The 25,363-nt window shown below is 45.1% G+C and overlaps 1 pseudogene; it reads right to left on the bottom strand.

The window, feature by feature from the left end:
• Window positions 1–589: 589 nt before the first annotated feature.
• Window positions 590–3,502, bottom strand: LOC132901161 (uncharacterized; annotated as a pseudogene).
• Between the last annotated feature and the right edge of the window lie 21,861 nt (window positions 3,503–25,363).

The following is a 25,363-nucleotide window of genomic DNA, read 5'->3' as shown; positions in this document are numbered from 1 at the left end:
TTGGCTGCAGGAGTTGCAAGGAGTTGTCTCTGTTGACATCAACCGTCTGCGGGGCTCCACTCCGTATTTTCTGTTGGGGTTTTCTCCCTTAGTCTGGTTCTCTCACCGAGTGACCCGCTAGACAACGGGGCTATTTAACCCATAGCTGGGGACCTGGTACATGTGCATCAGGACATGTCCACATGCCGGTGGGCCTGCATGCCACATGTCTGGGGGCCAGATCTCCTCCGAGTCCTTTGCAGTTTAGCCTGGGGCCGCAGGGTGCCCAGTTACCATGTGTCGCCACGAGGAGGCACTGCATAAGGCTTACTAATGGAGAGGCTATATACTGGCACAGGAAGGCTTACACACTCTGCTCCCTAGTTCGCAGAACACTGCTAGCCATTTACGCGTCACATCAGTCATTGAGACACATTGCTGAATGATACATCAGTGTTTAAGCCAGAAACCACTAAACAAAGAGCCTAGGTGAAAGATACATCTTGCTGATGCGCTGGGACACATCATCAGTGATGTAACCTGGGGTCACTGGGTGTTTCGGGTCTTTCAACATCAGACACCCTCGCCCAGGTGACCCGACCGGAGGTGATCAGACTCCGGCCTGTATCCCAGCAGCATTCGTCCACTGATCAGCCCTCTTGATCCAAAGCCATCTTGTGGCTCTTTCTGCGGCTTCAGTTGCAGACCTGATGGCCTTCCTCTTTGCCTCACCAGTAAGGCCCAGCATGGTGAGGACTTTGCAGAGGGACCGCCCTGCAAATCCTCGGCATCCAACCTCCAGGAGTTCGCAGTAGGTCTTCCAGCCTTGGCTCCTGCACTCCTCCACCAGCTCCTGGTACTTGGCACGCTTCCTCTCATTTGCCTCCTCCATGCGTTCTTCCCAGGGAACTGTGAGTTCCAGAATGATCAATTGTTTGGTGGCATCTGAAACAATGATCATGTCTGGTCGGAGCCATGTTGATGTTATTCTAGCTGGGATCTTCAGCTGTTTGCCCAGATCCACTTCCAGCTGCCAGTCCGTGGCAGTGGTGAGGAGGCCTGACCTGGCCCCTGCTTGGATGGTGGGCTTCTCTCTGGCTTTATGGAACCTAATGGACTTAGGCTTGCTATGGCCCTTGGTGATGTTAATGGCCTTGGCTATGCTCTCAGCAATCGCTTTCAGCACTTGGTCGTGGCGCCAGCGATAACGCCCCTCTCCAAGGGCTTTTGGGCAGCTGCTGAGGAGGTGTTCCAGGGATCCCCATCCTGGACACTGGGGGCAGAATGGTGTCTCTGCTTTGCCCCAGACATGAAGGTTGGATGGACTAGGTAGGACATCATAAACAGCTTGGACTAGGAACCTGATGTTAAGGGAGTCTGCTCTCCAGATGTTGGGCCAGGTTATCTTCCGTTGCAGAACGTTCTCCCATTTAGTCCATGCTCCTTGTTGTCCCATTCCCGCCATCCTGCTGGCTCGTTCCTCCTCCACGCCTGCCCGCACTTCCTCCTGAATGAGGTGTTGCCGCTCTTTTCCCTGGGCCTTGTCCACCCTGGTTGATGGGAAATAGCCAATGCCTATGTGTCCTGAGGCTATGGACCCGACCAGTACCTTCTGCCTCAGTCGCGACTCTGCCACTTCCAGAGCCTTGTCAGCCCTCCATTTCCGGCCTGTCCGCACCTGGATGCCAGCCGCCACCACCTTCTCATCCCTGGATTCCCTGTACTGCAGGGCTTCCCGAGTTCTGGTCACCATGAATTCTTCAGTGAGTCCACTGAACAGAAGCTGCAAGGTGTTACTCCTGCCGTACAGGGCAGCACTGCTCAGGCTTCGGGGTAGGCCAAGCCATCTTCGCAAGTAACTGCTGATCTTTCTCTCCATGGCCTCTACAGTTGTGATGGGTACTGCATACACTAGCAGAGGCCACAGGATGCAGGGCAGGATGGAATGTTGGTAAATCCAGGCCTTGAATCTCCCTGGCAGGCCAGATCTGTCGACACATCTCAACCAGCCCTCAAGCTCCTTGCTGGTTCTCTGGATGGATGTGGAGTCTTTGAGGCTGCAGTCAAAGAACTTCCCAAGGCTCTTGACTGGCTGCTCCGTGATGGACGGGATGGTGGCTCCAGCCAGAGAGAAGCGGTACCTGTCTGTCACCTTCCCCTTCTTGAGCACCAGAGACCTTGATTTTACAGGTTTAAAACTCATCCTTGCCCATGTGATGAGCTTCTCTAGTCCTTGGAGAATCCATCTGCTGCCTGGGACAGATGTGGTGGTGACAGTTAGGTCATCCATGAACGCTCTTATAGGGGGCTGGCACACTCCAGATTTTGTCAGGGGTCCCCTACACTCAACCTCTGCTGACTTGACGATCATGTTCATGGAGAGTGCGAACAAGATGACTGAGATTGTGCAGCCTGTTATTATGCCCTTCTCAAGTCGATGCCAGTTTGATGTGCCTGATCCAGCGGTGACTCTTAGCCTGAAGTTGTTGTAATAGTCCAGGATAAGGTCAATGACTTTGGTGGGAACATGATGTTGCAGGAGGGCACGCTCAACAAGTTTGTGAGGTATGGAGCCGTACGCATTGGCTAGGTCCAGCTACAGTATGGACAAGTCTCCTTTCCCTTCACGAGCCTCTCTGATGAGTTGTGTCACCACTCCTGTGTGTTCAAGGCAACCAGGCACTCCAGGAATCCCACCCTTCTGAACAGAGGTGTCAATATAACTGTTCTTCAGAAGGAACTCTGTTAGTCATCGTGACAAGACGCTGAAGAAAATCTTGCCTTCGATGCTTAACAGTGAGATGGTCCTAAACTGACTGATGTCCTTTGAGTTCTCTTCCTTTGGGATCCACACACCCTCTGCACATCTCCATTGCCCTGCGACTTGACCCCTCCGCCAGATCACCCTCAACAGCTTCCACAGGTGTCGAAGTATTTGTGGACAGCGTTTGTACACAGAGTATGGGACACCGCTGGGGCCTGGGGCTGATGCTGTTCTGGCTCCTTTCACGACCTCCTGTATTTCAGCCCAGCTGGGCTCCCTCATTACAAACTCCACTGCTGGCACTTGCGGGCTAATGAGGGCCCTCTGTGGTCCAAGCTCCTGGTCCCTCTCTGGGTCGCTGAGGGTGTTGTGCAAAAAGGTGTTCGTCTCCGCCATTGAGCACATGAGGTTGCCACTCCGCTTGTCCCCCAGCAGCTTCTTGGTGAAGGTGAAGGGGTTGGAAATGAACGCAGCACACTTCCTTGCTCTCTCCTTTCTACGCCTTCGGTGCCCTTCTGCACGGCGCAGCGTCATGAGCTTCTTCCTCAAGATGTTGTGAAGCTCAGCAAGGGGGTGCTTCTCCTCTTCAGCTGCCACCTTATACTGCTTCCTGAGGCTCCGGAGTTCTTGGCGTAAGTTGTGGATCTGAGTAGCCCTGCGGTTCAGTGTGTATTTGGTCCTGGGGTTCTTGCTCTCACTGAGGCCAAACCTCTCTGCTGTGTAGCTGACTATGATGGCTGTCATGGTCTCGAGGCGTCTGTCCACTTCTCCCTTGGTGGTGGTCTCCAAGATCTGGCTTACGTCTGTGTCAAACTGTGCCCATGCTGCCTGGTTGTTGGATGAAGGCCACTTAATCCACTTCTGATGGGATGTCCTGCAGGGGTTCTGAGGCTCTACTGCTTGGAGGGGCTGGGCACTGTAGGGTGCTTCCTGGCCGGGCTCCTCCTGCGTCTCACCAGGACCAAGTCCTGTGCGCTGCAGTGTGTTCCCCTGGTCCCTACACTTCATCCTGGCCAGATGTATCTTGAGGCCACGCAAGAAACCACTAAACAAAGAGCCTACAGTTTACTTTAGGGAGAAAAAAAACCCCTGCATGCACAGGTTGGAGGGACACATGCATTTGTATGATCTCTGATAAGGCTGGATGCTTACTCACAAGGGGGTACACCCTGGGCAGGTTATCAATCTGGGCTAACACACAGATGAACTTTTTCTGAGGTCCTCAGAAATCTCCTTTGCTCGTGCCATGATACACTTCCACAAACATGTGTTGTGAAGATCAGACTTTGATAGATCCCTGTTCTTTAAATAAAACAGGGTGCCCACTCACACCTGATTGTCATCCCATTGATTGAAAACACCTGACTCTAATTTCACCTTCAAATTAACTGCTAATCCTAGAGGTTCACATACTTTTGCCGCTCACAGATATGTAAAATGTAATTTTCATTGGGAGTGACAAAGTTGGACAGGATTAGAAAAGAGCATATTAGAGGGACAGCACATGTAGGACGGCTTGGAGACAAAGTGAGAGAGGCGAGATTGAGATGGTTTGGACACGTACAGAGGCGCAATCCAGGGTATATTGGGAAAAGAATGCTGGAGATGGAGTTGCCAGGTAGAAGGAAAAGAGGAAGACCAAAGATGAGATTTATGGATGTGGTGAAGGAGGACATGAGGATGGTTGGTGTGACAAAAAAGATAAGGAGGACAGGAGATGATGGAGGGACATTATTTGCTGTGGCGACCCCTAATGGGAGCAGCCAAAAGAAGAAGAAGGAGACCCATGTGACTGGTTTTGTAATGAAGGGTCACATGAATGATATGGTTATATGAATGACAAAAAAATTCCATAAAATGTGCATAAAATGTGGATAAGGAATTAGTTTTGATGATCAGTCTCAGGTGATATTTTTTATTTTGTATTTATTATACTATATTATTTGTGTACTGTATATTCATTAATTGGTTGTATTATGTCCGGAGTCTCTTTTTTTTTTCAATACTGAACACAGAGGATACGTTACAGACCAACTTGTTTCACAGTCATTCAACAGCACTGAATGTAACTATAAATGGATAAAAACGAAAAAAGTTTTCTATTCTATTCTATTCCATTCCATTGCTCAGAAATCTGTGAGGGCATCATAAAAATCGCCAGTGATGCCAATAGGACATTCAGATATATTTTAATTTCATATAAGGATTTCTCAAACCACTAAAAACACTAAAAACAGACGTGTTTTAAACGAGAGCATGAAGTAAAAGTGCACCGAGGTATAGTTTTAAAGAAGCTGCCAAACAAAAACAGTTCATAAAAATGTCACATTTGGATCCAACTATAAACATTTACATGTATTATTTAAATCTTTTGACTAGAATCATTAATCAAAGGCCAGATTTGTTTTGGAAATGTGACAGAATTGAGTTCACCCTCCATCAGCTTAAACACTCCACAGAAAACAAACAAATAGAATATGTAACTTAGCAACAGTACTCATGTTTTCACATGATGAAAGCCCTTATAAGTCACACACATCCGCTGTGAATTCTGTCACGTCTCACGTCATGTGTTCACCTCTCTTTTACCCTCTCCGCTCAAAGCAGACAATGTTGTCATCACCTTTACACACATTTACACTTGCTAGAAAGAATGTATGTAGCTTAGATCTGCAATGTATTACAAAGTGTTTGTGGCAGCAGGAGCGTAGTCAAGCACAGGTTTGTGAATGGAGGGCAAGGCCAGGGAAGGGGAGTGGCAAAATGATCACATCTGTGTAATCAATGGTGCATGCCTGTGTGTGTCTGGCAGTGACAGTTGATGACTTAGGCTACGTTTACATTAGACCGTATCTATCTCGTTTTCTTCGCGGAGGCACTGTCCGTTTACATTAAACCCCCTGGAAAAGCCTGGAAACGGGAATCCGCCAGCGTCCACGTATTCAATCTAGATCGTATCTGGTCCGGTGCTGTGTAAACATTGAGAATACGCGGATACGCTGTGCTGAGCTCTAGCTGGCGTCTCATTGGACAACGTCACTGTGACATCCACCTTCCTGATTCGCTGGCGTTGGTCATGTGACGCGACTGCTGAAAACCGGCGCGGACTTCCGCCTTGTATCACCTTTCATTAAAGAGTATAAAAGTATGAAAATACTGCAAATACTGATGCAAATACTGCCCATTGTGTACTTATGATTGTCTTTAGGCTTGCCATCCTTCCACTTGCAAGTAGTAAGTGATATGCGCTGGGATCACACACACAGCGGCTCAGTCCCGAATCGTGGCTTCTGCACTTCACTCGCGCGCTGTGTGAGCTGCGCAGGGCCGGAGTGCGCACCCTCCAGAGGGCACTCGCTGTTCAGGGCGGAGTGATTTGGAGCGCAGGATGCCTGCGGAGCCGAGCGTATCTGCGTATTGGCGTCGCTATGTGCACGGCTAACGGTTTTAGTGTAAACGCGAATCATTTTAAGAACATTAATCTGATGATCCGCTGATTCGACGTAATGTAAACGTAGCCTTATATGGCGGGAGGAAACAGAGAGGAAGGGAGAGCTTTTCTGCGTGCTGTGTTTGTGTGTGTGTGAAAGGAAAGTGTTGAAGGTGAAAAGCTTAAATAAAAATTGTCCTGCAATTAACCCGCCTGTCCCAGTTGCTTCAGTGTTCCACCCCACCCCAGAGACCGTTACAGTGTTCATTGTTTTTTGTAGAATTAAAAAAAAATTAACTTTTTAATTCATTCCATTTTTATTTAGACCTTCAAAGTAATCCTTACAAATCTTAATGATATCTTTTAGCCTGTTTTCTGGGTGGCACGGTGGTGTAGCGATTAGCACAGTTGCCTCACAGCAAGAAGGTTCTGGGTTCGAACCCAGCGGCTGGCGAGGGCCTTTCTGTGTGGCGTTTGCATGTTCTCTCCATGTTTGTGTGGGTTTCCTCCGGGTGCTCCGGTTTCCCCCACAGTCCAAAGACATGCGGTTAGGTTAATATGGGACGGCCTTGAGCGAGGCACCTAACTCCCAACTGCTCCCCTGCCCACTGCTCTGGGTATGTGTGTGTGCTCACATGTGTGCATGTGTGTGTTCACTGCTTCAGATGACTTCAATGCAGAGAGGAAATTTCACAAGTGTGTGATGAATAAAGTTGTGCTTTCTTTCTTTCTAATGCCAGGTTAGACTAGCATCGATTCCAATAGCTAACATAAATTGGCTAGGTAGCAAGTCAGATTATAGCTAATGGACATTGTCACTGCTGAACCTGATCCAGGCTTGAGGCGAACCATGCTTGGTTGATTTGGCCAGATTTGCAGCAGTAGGATGGCCAGTTCCGTTCTGCACACTCGCACCTATGGGACATTTAGAGTAGCCAGTTAACTGCATGCCTTTGGGGGAAACCAGAGCACCCAGAGGAAGCCCACACAGACACAGAGAGAACATGCAGACTCAACATAGAAAGGCCCCCCGTCAGCCACTGGGCTTGAACCCAGGACCCAGTTCTGGGCTTGAACCACTGTGAGGCGACAGTGCTAACCATTGCACCACCATGCTGCCAATAGCTACTAGTGAAGACAGGTTATTTACTGGATAATTTTCCTTTTGATGATTTGAAGAGGAGATCAGTATCAAGTTGTGATTTCCTGTTAGCACCATGTATGAAGAAAATGAAAAAAGGAAAGTATTAGTGGCTAATTCAAGAGGTAAAGAGGAAAAGGAGTCAGGCTCTGGAAGTCTCAAAAGGGTGCTGGAAGCTACAGAGGAAGCAGAGATAGTTTGAGGATTGTGGTGAGTAGGGGATAGGTATGAATAATTGATGAGGAAACGATTGCTATAATATGACTTGTTTCACAGATGTTTCACAAAATTAAATGTAAACATGAATGGTTAAAAAAAGCATGTTGTGTCATTCTTTAATAAATACAAAAAACTTTTATAGTTGGCAAATAAAAGGAATAAGAGGTAAAGAGGTATTTAAAAAAAACTCTGGAATGTTTTGTTATCAGAAAACAATACCTTTGGGCTTTGTGTATCATTCCATCACTAATTGTTTTCCTATAATTACACTCCCCAAGTATTTTACAATTTATCTGTTCAACTCTGAATCGCAGCATGACTCACATTGGCTGCCACAAAGTAATGTTACCAACTGGAAGGAGACAAGCTATCACTGTTTTTGGTTATTGTTTCAAAAGTTAGACATACAGTAAGTAAGTTGTGCAAACAAACTGTTTTTTGTTGCATGTCAATTATTCAGGAACCTGGCGTGGCAATACAGCAGAACACAATCAGAACCTGAAGTGATGGATGTGTTGCTCAGGGTGAGCTCCTGGGTTCTGACTTAAAGCAGATACGCAGAACCTTCATTTTTAAATAAATTTCTGAGTGGATAGTATCTCCATCCTTGACTCTTGTATGCTGCATAAATGGGAATAAAAAATATATATATTTTTGAAAGGGGTGGCACGGTGGTGTAGTGGTTAGTGCTGTCGCCTCACAGCAAGAAGGTCCAGGTTCAAGCCCCGTGGCCGGCGAGGGCCTTTCTGTATGGAGTTTGCATGTTCTTCTTGTGTCCGCGTGGGTTTCCTCCGGGTGCACCGGTTTCCCCCACAGTCCAAAGACATGCAGGTTAGGTTAACTGGTGACTCTAAATTGATCATAGGTGTGAATGTGAGTGTGAATGGTTGTCTATGTGTCAGCCCTGTGATGACCTGGCGACTTGTCCAGGGTGTACCCCGCCTTTCGCCCGTAGTCAGCTGGGATAGGCTCCAGCTTGCCTGCGACCCTGTAGAACAGGATAAAGCGGCTACAGATAATGAGATGAAATGAGATATTTTTGAAAGTTAAAATCAACCACAAAGTTGGCATTCGAGCTGCCCCGCTGAGCCAGCCAGCCCTGAGTGCGTGACGTCACAGCGGTAACCGGTTTTAAGGCCGAGGCCTTTTACAGCTATAAGTCAGATAAATAAAAATTTATGGTGAAAGTAAGAAATACCGTTACTGACTTGCTCAACTAAGACTGATTTGACTTCAGTGATTGTGGGTTGACTCTCATTAAAACAGGATAGGTGTTATAACTTATGCAACACACATGTACGGTACATGCATGCGTTTTCACTGATAACACGTAAAAGACTAATTAAATAATCAGATGAACTGAGACAATCACATTCTGAAGCAAATTAAATAATCTCATACTGGTAACTTAAACACACAATACAAGTTACATGTATTAATCTAAATGCAGGTAAACAACGAGTTGTTTTTTTTATCCAAATGAGAGTCGGAGCTTACCCGTCTGTGTTCTCGCTTCTTGAAGACCGATCTGGTGGCCGATTGTTTTGAAACAATCTGACTTTCAGTTGTTCGTTCAGTTCTCCATTCATTCACTTCTTCCACATAAGGGTGAGATGGCAGCAATATCCAGTTTAGAAATCAGACGGCTGGTCCATTCATTCTCTCCATACTGTGCATTCTGCCATTACTGCTTGGCTCAGGCAAGAAATACACCCTGGATGCTTAAGACTTGTGCACAGTCCTGTTAATTATCTTAAATAAAGTATCACTGACACACCACATCATACATTCATGCAGTAACACACACAGAGCAGCATTGATCCTAACATATGCTTTTAATTAGACATTAATCTAGTGTGTGCAAAATTCTCAACTTGGGGACAGAAAAACAACCCAAAGCAGCAGTTCAAAAGTAACTTAAAAATGTTAAATGTGGCAACCCTGTCCAATTCACTTAAAAGAGTCATTCAAAAAGAACAAATGGTTTTTACTAGTCTAGGTCAAGTCAATTTATTTGTATAGCACTTTTAACAACAGACATTGTCCCAAAGCAGCTTTACAGAAAAATAAGGAGTTTAAACATAAAATCCTATGTTTATCCCTAAGGAGCAAGCCTGAGGCGACGATGGCAAGGAAAAGCTCCCTGAGACAACATGAGAAGAAACCTTGAGAGGAACCAGACTCAAAAGGGGACCCAGCCTCATTTGGGTGATAACAGATCACCCAAACTGTGCAACTATGTAATAATTATAGTTTTAACATGAAGTCTATTTAGTTGAAGTTATCAGCTGTTCATCGATGGTGACTTGAGTGCAAAACTGTTCATGACGACTGCAGTCCTAAACTTATCATGGCAATTGTAGTCCTCAGCCATCATAGCAAAACTGTGTGTGTCCAGAGTTATCTTTTAAGTCATGGCTTAAAGGTTAGAGAAACAGCTTTGGGACCAAAAGATTGCTAGTTTGATTCCCTGGACCAGCAGAAATGGCTGACGTGCCCTTGAGCAAGGCACCTAACCCCCAACTGCTGCCCCAGCCTGTTCTGGGTACGTTGCTCTGGATAAGAGCGTCTGCTAAATATCATTAATGTAATGTACATGGGTGGTGTTTGTGAATGTGTAGGAGGTGAAACAGGATGTGAAACTATTTCTAAGCCTTTACCAGCAGTTTTCACTGCACACTCTTTCAAGAGGCATTAATACACAGTTGTTTGAATAGCACGCATGACTGAAAAGGCACGTGAGTGACTCAGCTTGATGAACCACTCCTTGTCGAGCGTGAGCTGTAGTCATTCTGTCGCCTGTGACTCACATTTTTTCTCATCCTTCACCAACATGCTCACTGATGCGCTTTATTCCTCTCTCATCCAATTTCAACATGCTCTTTTATCTGATTAAAGGCTTTGTGGTTACACGTCCTACTAGCATCCTGTGGGTTTTAAAAGACTGTAGAATCTTATAGTATAACAAGCAGGACTGTGCATGTCAAGTATTATATCGTGCAGACATGTCACGCACTGTAATTTTAATCAGAGCTAAGAATTTGGGGTTAATCTCATTGAAACAGTCTAAATTATAGTCTTCGCACTGGCAATAGCAAAACGAAATGTGTCTGCTTTCATCAGCTATGACTAACCATTTATTTTCTATGAATGGCTTTTGAAAGCTTCATTTATTCTTTCAAGTACTTTGCCTTGATGATTATTATTTGGGCTGATCTGACTATGTAAATATTATGAGTCCCTCCTGAAATTTCACAGACTGCCATCAATTTCTAATTCCAAAATAACAAGCTGTGAAATATACTTCCAGATATTTTTAATAAAATATTATCATATTACATAAGTGAGGAATCACCCAGACACTTAGGTTTATTGTGAGATGTGTCTGGCCAATAAAATTTTACACTACACTTTACTATTAGAGTTTAAAAAACAGTTTAACTGTCATATACTGACCCATAAATACAGTAGTTATAGTGTACTAAATATGAAATTGATGCTAATTACAGCATAGTGTTACATAACTGTAATTACAAATTGGACTTCCTGAGTATTCACTTATTGTGAAACAAATAAAATGATTGCACAAAAAATGTACATGTATGCAAAATACAATATACGCCATAACTTAATCAATTGACTCTGAAATATAAAGGAATTTGCACAGGCTTATTTAAAAAAAACAACAGCTGTTAATATCAGATCAGGGGCAGCACGGTGGTGTAGTGGTTAGCGCTGTCGCCTCACAGCAAGAAGGTTCTGGGTTCGAGCCCAGTGGCCAGTGAGGGCCTTTCTGTGTGGAGTTTGCATGTTCTCCCCGTGTGTGTGTGTGTGGGTTTCCTCCAGGTGCTCCGGTTTCCCCCACAGTCCAAAGACATGCAGGTTAGGCTAATTGGTGGCTCTAAATTGGCCATAGGTGTGAACGTGAGTGTGAATGGTTGTTTGTCTCTGTGTCAGCCCTGTGATGACCTGGCGACTTGTCCAGGGTGTACCCCGCCTTTCACCCATAGTCAGCTGGGATAGGCTCCAGCTTGCCTGCGACCCCGTAGAACAGGATAAGTGGCTCCAGATAATGGATGGATGGAAGATCAGAGCAGGTTTTTATGTATACGTATTAAATATACAGTATATTTTGTGTCATATGATTCGTGCTTAATCCTCATTATCTGCCGTAGACAACTTTATTCTGTTCAGAGCCACAGTGGATCCAGAGCCTATCCCACACACACACACACACACACACACACACACTTGTTCACACCTAGGGGCAATTTAGTATCTATCACCAATCAGGAAACCGGAGGAAACACACATGGACGAAAAGAAACTCCAAATAAAAAGTAATCCAAGCTCAGGGTCAAACCGCAGACCCTGGAGCTGTAAGGTTGAAATGCTAATGATGAGGCACTTAAAGTGCAAAAAGAATTTTATTTAATAATTTTATTTCATGCATGGGTAGTTAAATTTATAACTGTGTAAGCTGATCAAATTTGAATAATTTTTTGACAATAACTCATTTGACGGGTGGCACGGTGGTGTAGTGGTTAGCGCTGTCGCCTCACAGCAAGAAGGTCCGGGTTCGAGCCCTGTGGCCGGCGAGGGCCTTTCTGTGCGGAGTTTGCATGTTCTCCCCGTGTCCGCGTGGGTTTTCTCCGGGTGCTCCGGTTTCCCCCACAGTCCAAAGACATGCAGGTTAGGTTAACTGGTGACTCTAAATTGACCGTAGGTGTGAATGTGAGTGTGAATGGTTGTCTGTGTCTATGTGTCAGCCCTGTGATGACCTGGCGACTTGTCCAGGGTGTACCCCGCCTTTCGCCCGTAGTCAGCTGGGATAGGCTCCAGCTTGCCTGCGACCCTGTAGAACAGGATAAAGCGGCTAGAGATAATGAGAGAGAGAGAACTCATTTGACCCATTGACATGTATGACCTTTTGATATAGTTTGATGTTAATTTGACATAGTTACAATTATTATTATTATTATTATTATTATTATTATTATTAACACAAAAGAACATATAACACTTGGGTTTATTTCAGTTTTTCACAGTCAAAAACTAGCTGTTTTAAAACTTCACTTTGAAATTTAAAAATTAACTGCAGGTTTAAATCCATCTTCAGGTAAGTATAGCGTGACTAAGCAAAACCTCCCAGGCATTTCCACCAAGGCCATGGCTATGTTTTCATTCACTATAGCTTGCTGTTTTGGCACAGAACTATGTCTCTGCCCTCTTCTTTTTCTCTTCCAGTAAGTCCATGCATGAGAAAAATTTTCCCAGAAAGTGGGTCATTTTGCATGTCAGGCTTCTAACAAAAAACAGACTTTATTGTCTTTTGAGATTAGATTCTTGGCTTGGATCACTTCTTGTGTTCAAGCTGTGTAAGAAACACTGGAGTTTGTTTTTTTTCTGCAGAAAACACAGACTGTGAGTTTATTATTATTATTATTATTATTATTAGGATTTAATACGAGATACCATTTAACACTAGGGGGAACCATATAATACTATGGGTCAGAGTAAGCGAAAATTCATTAAAAAAATAAAAATAAAAACTTGTGTTGCAGTCTTGGGATTCCTCCTAAAAAATGCTACATAGTCACTCTGAAGTCCAAATTTTTTCCAAATGTTTCGTTTCCATAGTTTTATAGTTAATGCAATTTCAAGTCTCATTAGATTCTGAGAGTGAACAATAAATAAGTACCCAACCCTGAATAAATACAAATATTTAAGTAATTGATAGAGACTTGTTTAATGCATGTTTACAGACATTTTATCGCTTTTCCTTATTTACTTGCCAGTAGTAAAAAAAAAACCCTTCATGTTCACAAATGTTTGATAAATAGTGCATATCTTGGTAGAGTCCCATAGCCAGCCCTCACGTGTTACTCCATGTTTGTACAGCTCATAGGTCATTCTGCAGTGTTGCATAAATCAAGACATGTAAGTGTTTACAACGCCTCCGCTAAAGTGTACACATCTGCACTCTTTGTATGTAAACAGAGTTAAACTTGCTCCTGTTAACTATCTTACAGCCAGCTGTTAAGAAACCCTAAAGAGCTTTCAGGATGGAATTAGTTTCTCTGGATGACATCTGTAGTGACATTTTTACACATCTCCTTTGTGATAAAACTTTCACACCAGGATGGCACTTAACGCAAGACCATTGGGTTCTATCTCATATTTCCTATGAACACATGGTCATATTTTGTTTTATGTCCATTAACAGGTTTAATTCAGAGAATCATTTATAATTCAGCAACATCTAATGTTTAACCAGTAAGGAACTGCTACCAATATTACTAAGAAACCAAAAGTTATATTATATAGGGGTATTGTAAAATCCCCCTTCAATCATCCTTGCAGAAACCCATTCATATGATTGATTTTATTTTCTTTCTCCTACTTTTTTTTTTTTTTTGCATTATTCTGTGTAAACTCTAGAGACTATTGTGTATGAAAATCCCAGGAGATAAGCAGTTTCTGAAATACTCTAACCAGGCCATGCAGCACCAACAACCATGCCAAGTCACAGAGATCACACATTTTGTCTCTTCTGATGTCTGATGTGAACATTAACTGAAGCTCTTGACATGTATCTGCATGATTTTATGCATTGTGCTGCTGCCACATGATTGACTGATTGGGTAACAGCATAAAGAAGCAGGTGTACAGGTGTTCCTATTAAAGTGGACAGTGAGTGTTTTTCACATGTGAAAATAAATGAATCATGTGTATACTTCTCATGAGATGAAGTCAGAATGATACAAGTGCCTTTTAGCTTTTTATTAGATGTGAGAGTGCAGGCACTTACTGATGTATGCGCGGAGGAAGCAGATCAGCAAACTGTCAACAAAGCCAAAACGTGTGACTGAAATAGGTGTCGGTAAATTAGCGAGGGTGACATGGAAAAGACAAAGAGCGAAAATGGAGAGGAAATAGCAAAAGGTCAGGAAACGCTAGAGACAGTCAGAAACAATACAAGGCTTGGTATGTACTGGTATGTTCTTGTGGTCCATGAGAATGATGAAGGGGTGCGTGGCTCCCTCTAACCAGTGCCGCCATTCTTCGAGGGCTAATTTAATAGCGAGGAGCTCTCTGTTCCCCACATCATAATTCCTTTCTGCTGAAGTTAATTTTTTAGAAAAAAAAGCTACAGCGTGTAGCTTTGGTTTCTCCTCAAAGCGTTGTGACAGGATGGCCCCTACCCCGGTGTTGGATGTGCCTACTTCCACGATGAAAGGCTTAGTGGGGCAGAGTGTTGGAGTATGGGGGCCGAGATGAATGCAAGCTTAAGTCAACCGAAGGCTTCCTAGGCTGCAGAGTTTCACTGTAGGCGCTTGGGGCCCTTCTTCAACAGTGTGGTTAGGGGAGCTGCTAGAGAGCTGAAATCTCAAATGAACCGGTGATAAAAGTTCGCGAAGCCTAGGAATCATTGGAGCTACTTTACAGACTTGGGTGCAGGCCAGGATGTGACGGCTGCTACCTTGGAGGAGTCCATGCACACTCCTTCGGCGCTAATGATATAGCCAAGGAAGGAAATCTTAAGATGAAACTCACACTTCTCAGCCTTTACATAGAGGTTGTTCTCAAACAGTCACTTGAGAATGGTTCTGGTGTGTTCCTGGTGACTCTGGACATCTGAAGAGTAAATCAGGATATCGTTGATATAGGCGATGACATATTTGCCCAGCATGTCCCGTAGCATGTTGTTGATGAAGCACTGGAACACGCTGGGTGCCGAAGAAAGGCCATATGGCATGACCCAGTACTCGAAGTGCCCCGTGATCATGCTGAAGGCCGTCTTCCATTCGTCACCCCTCCTTATTCGGATCAGGTTGGATGCACTTCATAGATTGAGCTTTGAAAATATCCTAGCGGATCGAATCTGTTCAAGAGCTGCTGGAACCAGGGGAAGACGATAAGGATATTTTACGGTGACCTGGTTTAAGCCTCTGTAGTCAATGCAAGGCCTCAGTCCACCTCTTTGTTTCTCAACAAAAAAGAAACCAGCCAATGTGGATGTATCCCTGTTTGAGAGCCTCCTGAATATATTCCTCCATGGCTGTCTGTTCCTTTTGGGACAAGGAATAAATACGACCACATGGAGGAGACATACCTGGCAGTAAGTCGATCAAACAATCGTACGGCCTGTGAGGAGGTAACCCACAGGCCTTCCCCTTGCTGAAGACTTCTGCAAGGTCTAAGTAACAATCCAGAATATTGTCTATGGAGTCGGATTGGCGGCTCTCTACGGAGGTAGAAGCTACCCTGATCTGAAGGAGAGAGAGGCAGTTCTGGAAGCATGTGGGTGACCATTGAAGAATTTCTTTGTTTTGCCATGAAATCAATGGATCATGTAGCTGCAGCCAGGGATAGTCAAGGATGATGTCATGATCGACGATGGTGGTTACATAGAGTGATATGAATTCTTTGTGTAAAGCCCCTATTTGAATCTGTACTGGTTGTGTGTGAGTGGTGACCAGTCCATCGTCTATGGGTCCTCCATCGATGGTCTTGATACCGAGTGCGCTGTGAAGGGGGATGGCAGGCAGGTCGAGGTTCTGCATGATGGCACTACTGATAAAGTTCTCCTCTGCCCCTGAATCAACAAAAGCAGATAAGACATGAGAGGACCCTATCCTGAGTAGGACTGGAATGGTAAAGGATTTCAAACTGAATTTTCTCACTGGACTTGTGGAGCATACAGGCCTCTCTGTTGGGGTCTCTCGGGCTGGTCGTACAGGACATTGCCGGATGCTATGCTCAGGGCTCCCACAGTAGAAACATAACCTCTCCTTGCATCGCCTAGCACGTTCAGTGCAGGCTAGATGGGTGCGTGAGACCTTTATGGGTGAGCCATCCTCCATAGACTGGGCAGATTTGGTGTTGAAGTGGAAAAATGGTCAGTGCTTTAACAATTGGTCAAGTCGAATAGCGAAGTCAATGAGGGAGTCCAGAGTGAGGTTCTCATCTCTACAAGCCAGCTCACTAACGATCTCTGGACGTAGGCCTTGGTGAAAGACCGCTTTCAGCGCTGGATCATTCCACCCACTGGCAGCTGCTAGTGTCCTGAATTCCAAGGCATATTCAGCAACACTTCTGGAGCCTTGGGAATTGGTGAGAAGACTCTCTCCAACCTCTATCCCTTATGGTTCATGATCAAACACCCTTTTAAACATGGTGAGAACTTGGTTTGCTCGTGCCCCTTATTCCAAACTGTGGTGGCCCAGCAAAGTGCTTTGCCTGAGAGAAAAGATATAAATTTTGCAATCTTGTTCTCCTCCGATAAATGCGGCATGGTGGAAAAATACATAGAACATTGCAGTAAAAAACTCTTACATGCGATGATGTCTCCAGCAAACTTCTCTAGAGTGGGGAGTTGAAGCGCTGGGCTAGGAGGAAGCTCTGAGCGTGCTAGGAGGGCCTACGATATCACAGATGTGAGCTGCGGCATCCGAGCATTGAGGTCGGCGAGCATCTGTTGATGTTCTCCTAGCAAATGCCCCTGCGCATTTAGAGTAGACTGTTTAGGACTCTCTGCTACATCTATTATGGTGAAGCATCCTGTGAGAGTGCAGGCACTTACTGATGTATGTGTGGAGGAAGCAGATCAGCAGACTGTCAACGAAGCCAAAACATGTGACTAAAATCGGTGTCAGTAAACTAGCAAGGGTCAGGCAATCGGCGAACAACGTGATGTGGAAAAGACAAAGAGCGAAAATGGAGAGGAAATAGCAAAAGGTCAGGAAATGCTAGAGACAGAAAAGATACAAGGCTCGGTATGTACTAAAATGGCAGGATGATCCTTCGCATTGGAGTGGTGTGAATGAGCGGCTTAAATAGCAGAAGCGGTGATTAAGGAAATGCATGACAGCTGTAGTTCAGTAGGCTGGGGACAGAGGGCGCTGTTTGTCATGGGAGTTGTAGTCCTGAGTGTTTGTAGTCTGCTCCTTCACACCGGGATTACTGACATTAGAAAGACACAGTTAAACAATTCCAAATAATGAAGCAATAATCATAAACAGGGGCAAGCAGAAAGTCAGGTGATCAGCAAAAAGAATAATGTGTGCGGATTCAAAATCCAAAAACATAGCAACAAGGCAAAATCATAACCAGAGTAGCAAGTCACAATATGCAAGGCTTGGTAAGTCAGGCATTGTGGTGTAGTGGTTAGCACTGTCGGCTCACGGCAAGAAGGTTCTGGGTTCAAGCCTAGTGGCTGACGGGGACCTTTCTGTGTGGAGTTTGCATGTTCTCCCTGTGTCTGCATGGGTTTCCTCCGGGTGCTCCGGTTTCCCCCACGGTCCAAAGACATGCAGGTTAAGCTAATTGATGGCTCTAAATTGACCATGGATCTGAGTGTGAATGGTTGTTTGTCTCTATGTGTCAGCCCTGTGATGATCTGGCAACTTGTCCAGGGTGTACCCCACCTCTCACCCATAGTCAGTTGGGATAGGCTCCAGTTTGTCTGCAACCCTGCACAGGATAAGCAGTTATGGATGATATATGGATGGTAAGTCAGGTAAATGTACACTGAGCATGACTTTGCAAAGAGTCTTATGGCCCTTTTCCACTACCCTTTTTCAGCTCACTTCAGCTCGCTTCAGCTCACTTCAGCCCGACACGGCTCGCGTTTCGACTACCAAAAACCAGCACGACTCAGCTCGTTTCAGCCCTGCTTAGCCCCTAAAACTCGCACCGTTTTGGGGTAGGGCTGAAGCGAGCCAAACCGTGCTGACTGAGGCTGGAGGCGTGAGCAGACACTCCCCTGTGCACTGATTGGTGAGGAGGAGTGTCCTCACATGCCCACACACGCCCCGCGAGCGCGCTGGGATCTGTAAACACCGCAAACCCGGAAGAAGAAGAATTACGAATTACGAGAATTTCTGAAGCCTTATGCGCCTCGCCTCATCTATACGCTCTTGCCAGTATCTGTTGGCGTTGTCGGTGACAACAAGCCACAGCACCAAGACCAGCAACACTAACGACTCCATGTCCTCCATGTTTATTGTTTACTATTCGGGTCGTGAGACTACCGCTTAAAAGATCACTGAATCAGTGACATACAGAGCATCGTGGACGAGTTCGCGGAGCGCAAGGCTCGTCGTATGCCCTTCAAATAATGCGCGCAGTAGGCTATTGATGTTTTATTATGAGCCATGTACAGTATGTCGCCTAATGTTTTTTTTGTTTCTGAGTTACATGTTCGTTTGAAGGACTTAATGTACAAAATAACATAGTTGCACCCCGTAGTGTTGAAATTGGTAAACACAGTGCATTCAGTGAGGTTTGCACCGCCCTCCTTTTATTTCTGACTCTTCCTGTCACTGCTGCAACCTCTGAGCGCTCATTCGTATGCCCTTCAAATAATGTGCGCAGTATAGGCTATTGATGTTTTATTATGAGCCATGTACAGTATCCTAATGTTTTTTGTTTCTGAGTTACATGTTCGTTTGAAGGACTTGATGTACTAAATAACATAGTTGCACCCGGTAGTGTTGAAATTGGTAAACACCGCAGTTGCGGACATTTTGTAGCCTAAAATGATGTTATGATAAGCTTTAATAAAGGGCCCGGTCATTTGCCCCGCCCCCGGCCCGGCTCTGACTTGTTCCGCCACTGTCACTGATGTCACTGTTTGCGCTGCTTAACGACATCACATGACGTCCACCCACTTTCGCTAACTCCACCCAATGTGTCCACCCACTTCCAGCCAGCACGGTTCAGCGCGGTTGTAGTCGAAATGCAACTCCAACAGCCCCGCTCAGCCCGACTCAGCTCGACTCGGCACGGCACGACTCAGCCGCGTTTGTAGTGGAAAAGCGGCATTAGTGAGATTCTGTGTGTATATATAGGGTTATAGGATGTGTGTAATTAGGAACAGATGTGCATGGTTAGAATTCAAATGAATGTGTTGGTGGAGTGTTGTGCTGGGGATTGTAGTCAATGGCAGCCATTTTGTTGGCTGCAGTGTGCTCTGGGAAGTGGGGTTTTGAGTGGATTCCAGCACTGGTGTGACAGAGACGTGATACATGAGTGGAGGGTGCTAGTTGACTATGGTGTGGCAGGTCCAGTTTACACGTTACTTAGTTGATGCAGCATAGACTCTTGTATGGGCTGATATGCAGCATATGCATTGAGTGTCTTGTAACCTTGAGTGTTTCTAAAGCCCTTCACAGATAACCATACACAGTGTTTCCCGCAGAAAATTGCTTAGTCAAGGTGGTGAGTCTTCGGTGGGCATCACACGCGGCACGGATAGTGGTCCGGGGGGGGGTGTTGTCGGGCCGTAACGCGTCACACGTTGCACAGATAGTCCGGGGGGGTAGTAGTACTACAATAATAACAAAGCTGTGTAGAACTGTAAAATAGGTATTTATTGAAATTAAATGTCACAACTACTTACAAAAACTGAGGTAAAATGGTTTCCTGGCCAATAAAAGTGCTCTCAGTACAGCAGCAAGAAAAAAGTAACAAAAAGTGCAGGTCATTTACATAAGGGAAAAACGGTTAGAAACAACATAGAGTGCAACATTTACTAGGCTACTTATGGCACATCTTGCAAGTCTTGTCCTTGCAGGCCATCCTTCTGGGTTTTTCAAAAAACAGCTCCAGTGCTCTGCTGTAATTGAACTGCCCTACTGGTGGGCCATTTATGCTAATTGTCATGCAGGCTGTGAGGCTGTCACCCTGCAGCCTACTTCGCAGGTCTGTTTTGATCTACACATGGTCAGTGTGATAAAGCCATCCGGAATATCTCCTGTCCACAGCCCACTCTGGGTTCCACCCACTACCCTGGTGCTTTGATGCTTGGGGCTGGGACTCCAGTGGTGACTGAGCACAGTCCGATTGAGTGGGTGAAGTCGAGCGACTCCTCGGCTGAAAGAAGCCCGATATTTTTTGTTGTTTCCCTGCCATTTACTGCACGCAAGAAAGGAAGCAACAAGTTAGCGTCAATCATGCAATCATTGGGACAGATCGTTTTTTTTTTTAACTATTATAATTTATTTACGGCCCATCAGAGGAATGTTGGTGTGCAACGGCGAAAAATGTATGGCTTTGCCATCTAGCCTATGATTACCCTCCCCTTTTGTTGAGGAGGAAAATGCATGACCCTCTCTCATAACATCCAGACTAAATAGCTGCCCCTTCCTTCCACAAAAAAAGTTGCGTGACCATTCCCTGTTTTCCTCCGGTGGACCCAACGAGAGTAATCTCGCTGGGTGGACCAACAAAAATAACGGAAGGGTCCCACGAATGTAGCCTACAGCCATAATTTATATTGCCTACCTTAATACATTTATATTAGGCCTACTTATATTAGCACATGAACATTATATAGCATTAGGCTATATAATTATATTATTATATTATCTTACTTATATTAGTACATGAAAATTAAATTTCACTGTAACAGTGCAAATGCACCGTTTAGATGAGCAGTTACAAATACAACTTACCTTCTTATTCCACCGACGATAATGGCAACGTCTCGACTTTCCCGCTGAACCGTTGAATTTAAAATTAAAATGTTTGTAAATATGGCCTCGAGGACATATGGCGTAGTAATATATCCAACCACTAGGTGCCGCAGTTTAGTCTAGCTGTCAGTCCCTGCGCTGAAATGCATTACCACTTCGGTTTGTTTTTTTTTTGGACGCATTTTTTTTTTCTTGGAACCTTGCTAGGGCGGGCGGTCGAGTTACCCAGGGCGGCCACCTTGCCTGGAAAGTGCTGGGGGAAACACTGATACACAATTACCAGGTTGAAACAGTGGGGTTTGTCCTCTGTGCCGGTCAGCAAATTGCTTGTTTAGCTGAGCCATTTGTTCCAATCACTTGTGTGCATTCTTCCACACTTGTTCACTACACCATTCATCTACTTCATGTTAGTGTGTGGGGTTAATGTTCCAGGGAAATTGGGGTGGCTGGTAACTAAGCACACACTGGAAGGGTGTCAAGTGCATGGCTGCATGGTGTAGTGAATTTTGGGCATATTTGGCCCATGGGAGTAACTGAGGCAAATCTTCCTGGTTTTCTGAGCAAAAAGTCCTAAGAAAACAGCCGACCTCCTGTTTAGCCCATTCCACATGTGCATTAGCCTGTGGATAATACCCAGAAGTGAGGCTTACCAAGACCATGCCTCAATCACTCACAATGTCTTCAGATACTCCAAAATAATGAAACACATGTAAAGATGAGCTTCATGGTTTCAAAGGTGGTGGATAGGCCAGGCAGAGGGGCAAGACATAAGGATTTGGAGAATCAGTCAATGGCAACCATAATTATGGTGTTACCTATAGATTCAGGGAAGTCAGTGATGAACTCTATGGCAATGTGGAACCAGGGACATGGTGGTGTAGGTAGAGGCAGGAGTTTGCCAACTGGGAGAGTGCATTGTACTTTAGTCTGAGTACAAGTAGTGCATGACAAGATCAATCTCTAGATGTTAGTTATCATATTAGACTACCAATACTTAACCTTCAAAAGGTGATATGTCCTCTGTGTGCTAGGATGTCCTGTGGCTGGGGTCATGTGTGTGTACCCATGTGATATGTCTGTGAAGGTTCTCAGTCATCCAGTCATAGTAAACTGTAGGTGCTAAAGAAGGCAAGTGGATTTGCTTGAAATTCTTGAAGACGTTTCACTTCACATCCGACAGGTGAGAACTGAAGAAGCCTTTCGGATGAGAGGTGAAATGTCTTCAAGAATTTCAAGCAAGTCCAGTTGCCTTCTTTAGCACCTACAGTGTACCCATGTGATGAGTTTACCTCTCAGGTTGTGTGGCTGGCACAAAGGTTCAATCCGGTAGACATTCAGGGGGAACTTGGTGCACCAGTGTTTGGATTATCTCTTTGTCAGTGTCCTAGGTTATTGCCCTTACAAAGCGGAGTTGGGTAGTATGGGTTCAGGTCTTTGGTCCTTGTTTTCAGTAGGATAGATGTGGGACAGAGAGTCTGCTTTGATGTTCTTGGAGTTGGGTCAGTATGAGAGCATGAAATCAAACAGGGCAAATAACTGGGCCTACTGGGCTTGACAAGGGTTCAGGCTGTTTTCAGGTCCTTAAGTTTTATGGTTTGTAAAGATTGTGAAAAAATGGGCCACTCCTTCCAACCAGTGATGCCATTCCTCTAAGGCAAGCTTCACTGTCAGTAACTCTCGATTCACTATGTCTTAACTCTGCTCAGCTGGTGAACGCTTCCTTCAGTAGAAGGCCATCAGATGGAGTATAGGTTTTTCTCCAAACCTTTGTGAGAGAACTGCTCCTATTTCAGATTCTAAGGCATCCACTTCTACAATGGAGGGTTTAGACAGGTCTGGGCGTTTTAGGATGGGAATGGTAGTGAATACGGTTTTGAGTGTATTGAAGGCTTCATCGATTGCTATGTCCCATGCCAGATGCTTGGATACCATATTCAAGAGGGGCATAATGGGAATGGCAATGTTGCTAAAGCCCCAGATTAACCTTCAATAGAAGTTGGCAAACCCTGGGAATCTTTGAAACTCTTTGATGGTCTTGGGAGTGGGCCATTTTGTAACAGCTGCCACCTATTTCTGGTCTGGTCTGCCACTTCCTCAGAGCCAGTGATGTACCGAAGGGATGAGATCCCATATGATGTGGCACAGTACTTGAAGTGGCCAGAGGTGGTGTTAAATATCATCTTCCAATTGTCACCTTCTCTGATGTGCATAATTGTATGCACTGCATGGGCTAAGCTTAATGAATATCCTTGCTGAATGGAGTTGTTCCAAGGCTGAGGGGACCAGAAGTATATTTAACTCATATTTAATTGTAGTCTGGTTGAGCCCTCAATAAACAATGCAAGGAAACAAAGAAAAATCCAGCAGATGCTGAAATGATGGAAGGGTAGATGTAATCTTGTTGAAGTACTTCCTTGACATAATCATCCATGGCTTGCTGCTTGGCTAAAGAAAGTGGTTAGATACAATTGTGTGGTTGTGTGGTGCTTGGTTGAAGCTCTATTCCACAGTCATAGATTCTGTGTGAGGGGCAGGCCACTGGCTTTAGCCTTGCTAAAGACCTCTTGGAAATTGTGATACACTGCAGGAATGTTTACAGAGGACTGGGCTTTGGGACTCTCCACTATGTTTGAAGCAATGATGAGGTGGAGGAGGTGCAGACAATGATTGATGCAGTGAGACAACCATTTTGTGATTTCCTTGTTGTATCATGATATCTGAGGGTCGAAGATGTACGTCCAGGGATATCAGAGGAAAATAGGATGTTTCAAAGTGATACTGACAAGAAAGGAAATTGACTCCTGGTGGAGAACACTCGGGGTTCTGGACAAAGTGTGACTTTTCCATTTTATATGGGTCCGCCATTCATGACATGAATATTTAAGGGGTGCTGTAATGGTTGTGTGGGTATGCTGAACTTTGTGACGGTATTGTAGTCCATGAAATTTCCACCCACTCCTGAACTGATCAGCACTGAGAGAATAGAGATGTGGTCTGAGTGTTTTATCTGCACATTCAGGGTAATGGATTCACAAGACAAAAACTGAGATAGATTTGCCATGAGGGTACTTGTGAAAGTGGTGGTTCTCGCATACCCCTTTTCAACCAACAGGGAACAGGTACTTGAACTGGTTCCATTCAGGATTGTTTGAACCTTGGCGTCAACTAGTGAACCAGCCCATGTTTTCACTAGTCTTGAGCAGAACTGTTGTAATCAAAGATGCGTCAAGAACAGAGGGTTTTGCACAATGCACAACAGGAGTAAACAGTCCTCACAAGATGGCAGTGCACATTGATGACCTGTGAGCTTTTGTTATGTTATTGCAGTGGGACTGGGGTGGACCAGAGTTTTCTTGCAAAAAAGGCACAGTGCCAGAAAGTGACTGACCACAGTACAAACAAAACCTTTCCTTTCTCAATTTCTTACGCTCTGCAAGAATCAGCCTGGTCTGACTTAGCTGCATGGGCTCTGAGCAGTTGGTTGTGGCTTGCTATCCCCTTGTAACCTTGACATTTACAGATGAGTTGATCCAGACAGATTAAGACTTCTTGAAGTCAATCAAGAAGTCAAGGGGACGTTTATCTCATCGGCAGGCCAGTTCTGTGATCACCTCTGGGTTAAGACCCAGACAAAAGGCAGCTTTGAGCACAGGCTTGTTCCATCCAATTCCTGCAGCCAGTGTCTGGAACTCCAGGGCATATTCAGCCACATTTCTTTTCCCTTCCATGATTATTAGCAGCTGCTCTCTGATTTCCTTGCCTTCAGGGATATGGTCAAAAACTCAACTGAAAAGTTCCATGAAGCAATTGTTTGACAATAGTGGTTCCCCTCCTTGATACCACATCACTGTAGCCTAACTGAGAGCTTTTCCCTTGAGCAACCTGAGGAATTGTGCAATTTTCTCTTGGTCCAAGACACCCTCTTGGTTAGAGAAATGCAGGGAGCACTGTAACAAGAAACCTTGACAATGCGATGCTTCTCCTGAATATTTTTGGGACTGGAGATGAGCAAACTGGGGTTTACAGCTGGGGCTCTGTGTGAAACAAAGACGGAGGAGATCGCATTTGTGACATGTTTAACTTAGCGTCCAGTTCATCCAGAGACTACTGTTGTTGTTCTCCTACCAGCTTTCCTTGGGCTGCTGTGAAATTAAAATAATCATTTGTCTTGTCTCGTCTCGTCTTCTTCCGCTTATCCGGGACCGGGTCGCGGAGGCAGCAGTCTAAGCATGGAAGCCAAAACTTCCCTTTCCCCAGACACCTCGGCCGGCTCCTCAGGAAGAACACCGAGGCGTTCCCAGGCCAGCCGAGAGACATAGTCCCTCCAGCGTGTCCTGGGTCTTCCCCGG

The sequence above is a fragment of the Neoarius graeffei genome, chromosome 17, assembly GCF_027579695.1.
Source record: "Neoarius graeffei isolate fNeoGra1 chromosome 17, fNeoGra1.pri, whole genome shotgun sequence".
In the NCBI taxonomy this organism is placed as follows: domain Eukaryota; kingdom Metazoa; phylum Chordata; class Actinopteri; order Siluriformes; family Ariidae; genus Neoarius; species Neoarius graeffei.
Note: the sequence above shows the minus strand (reverse complement) of the source record. Positions and strands in the feature narration are given on the sequence as shown.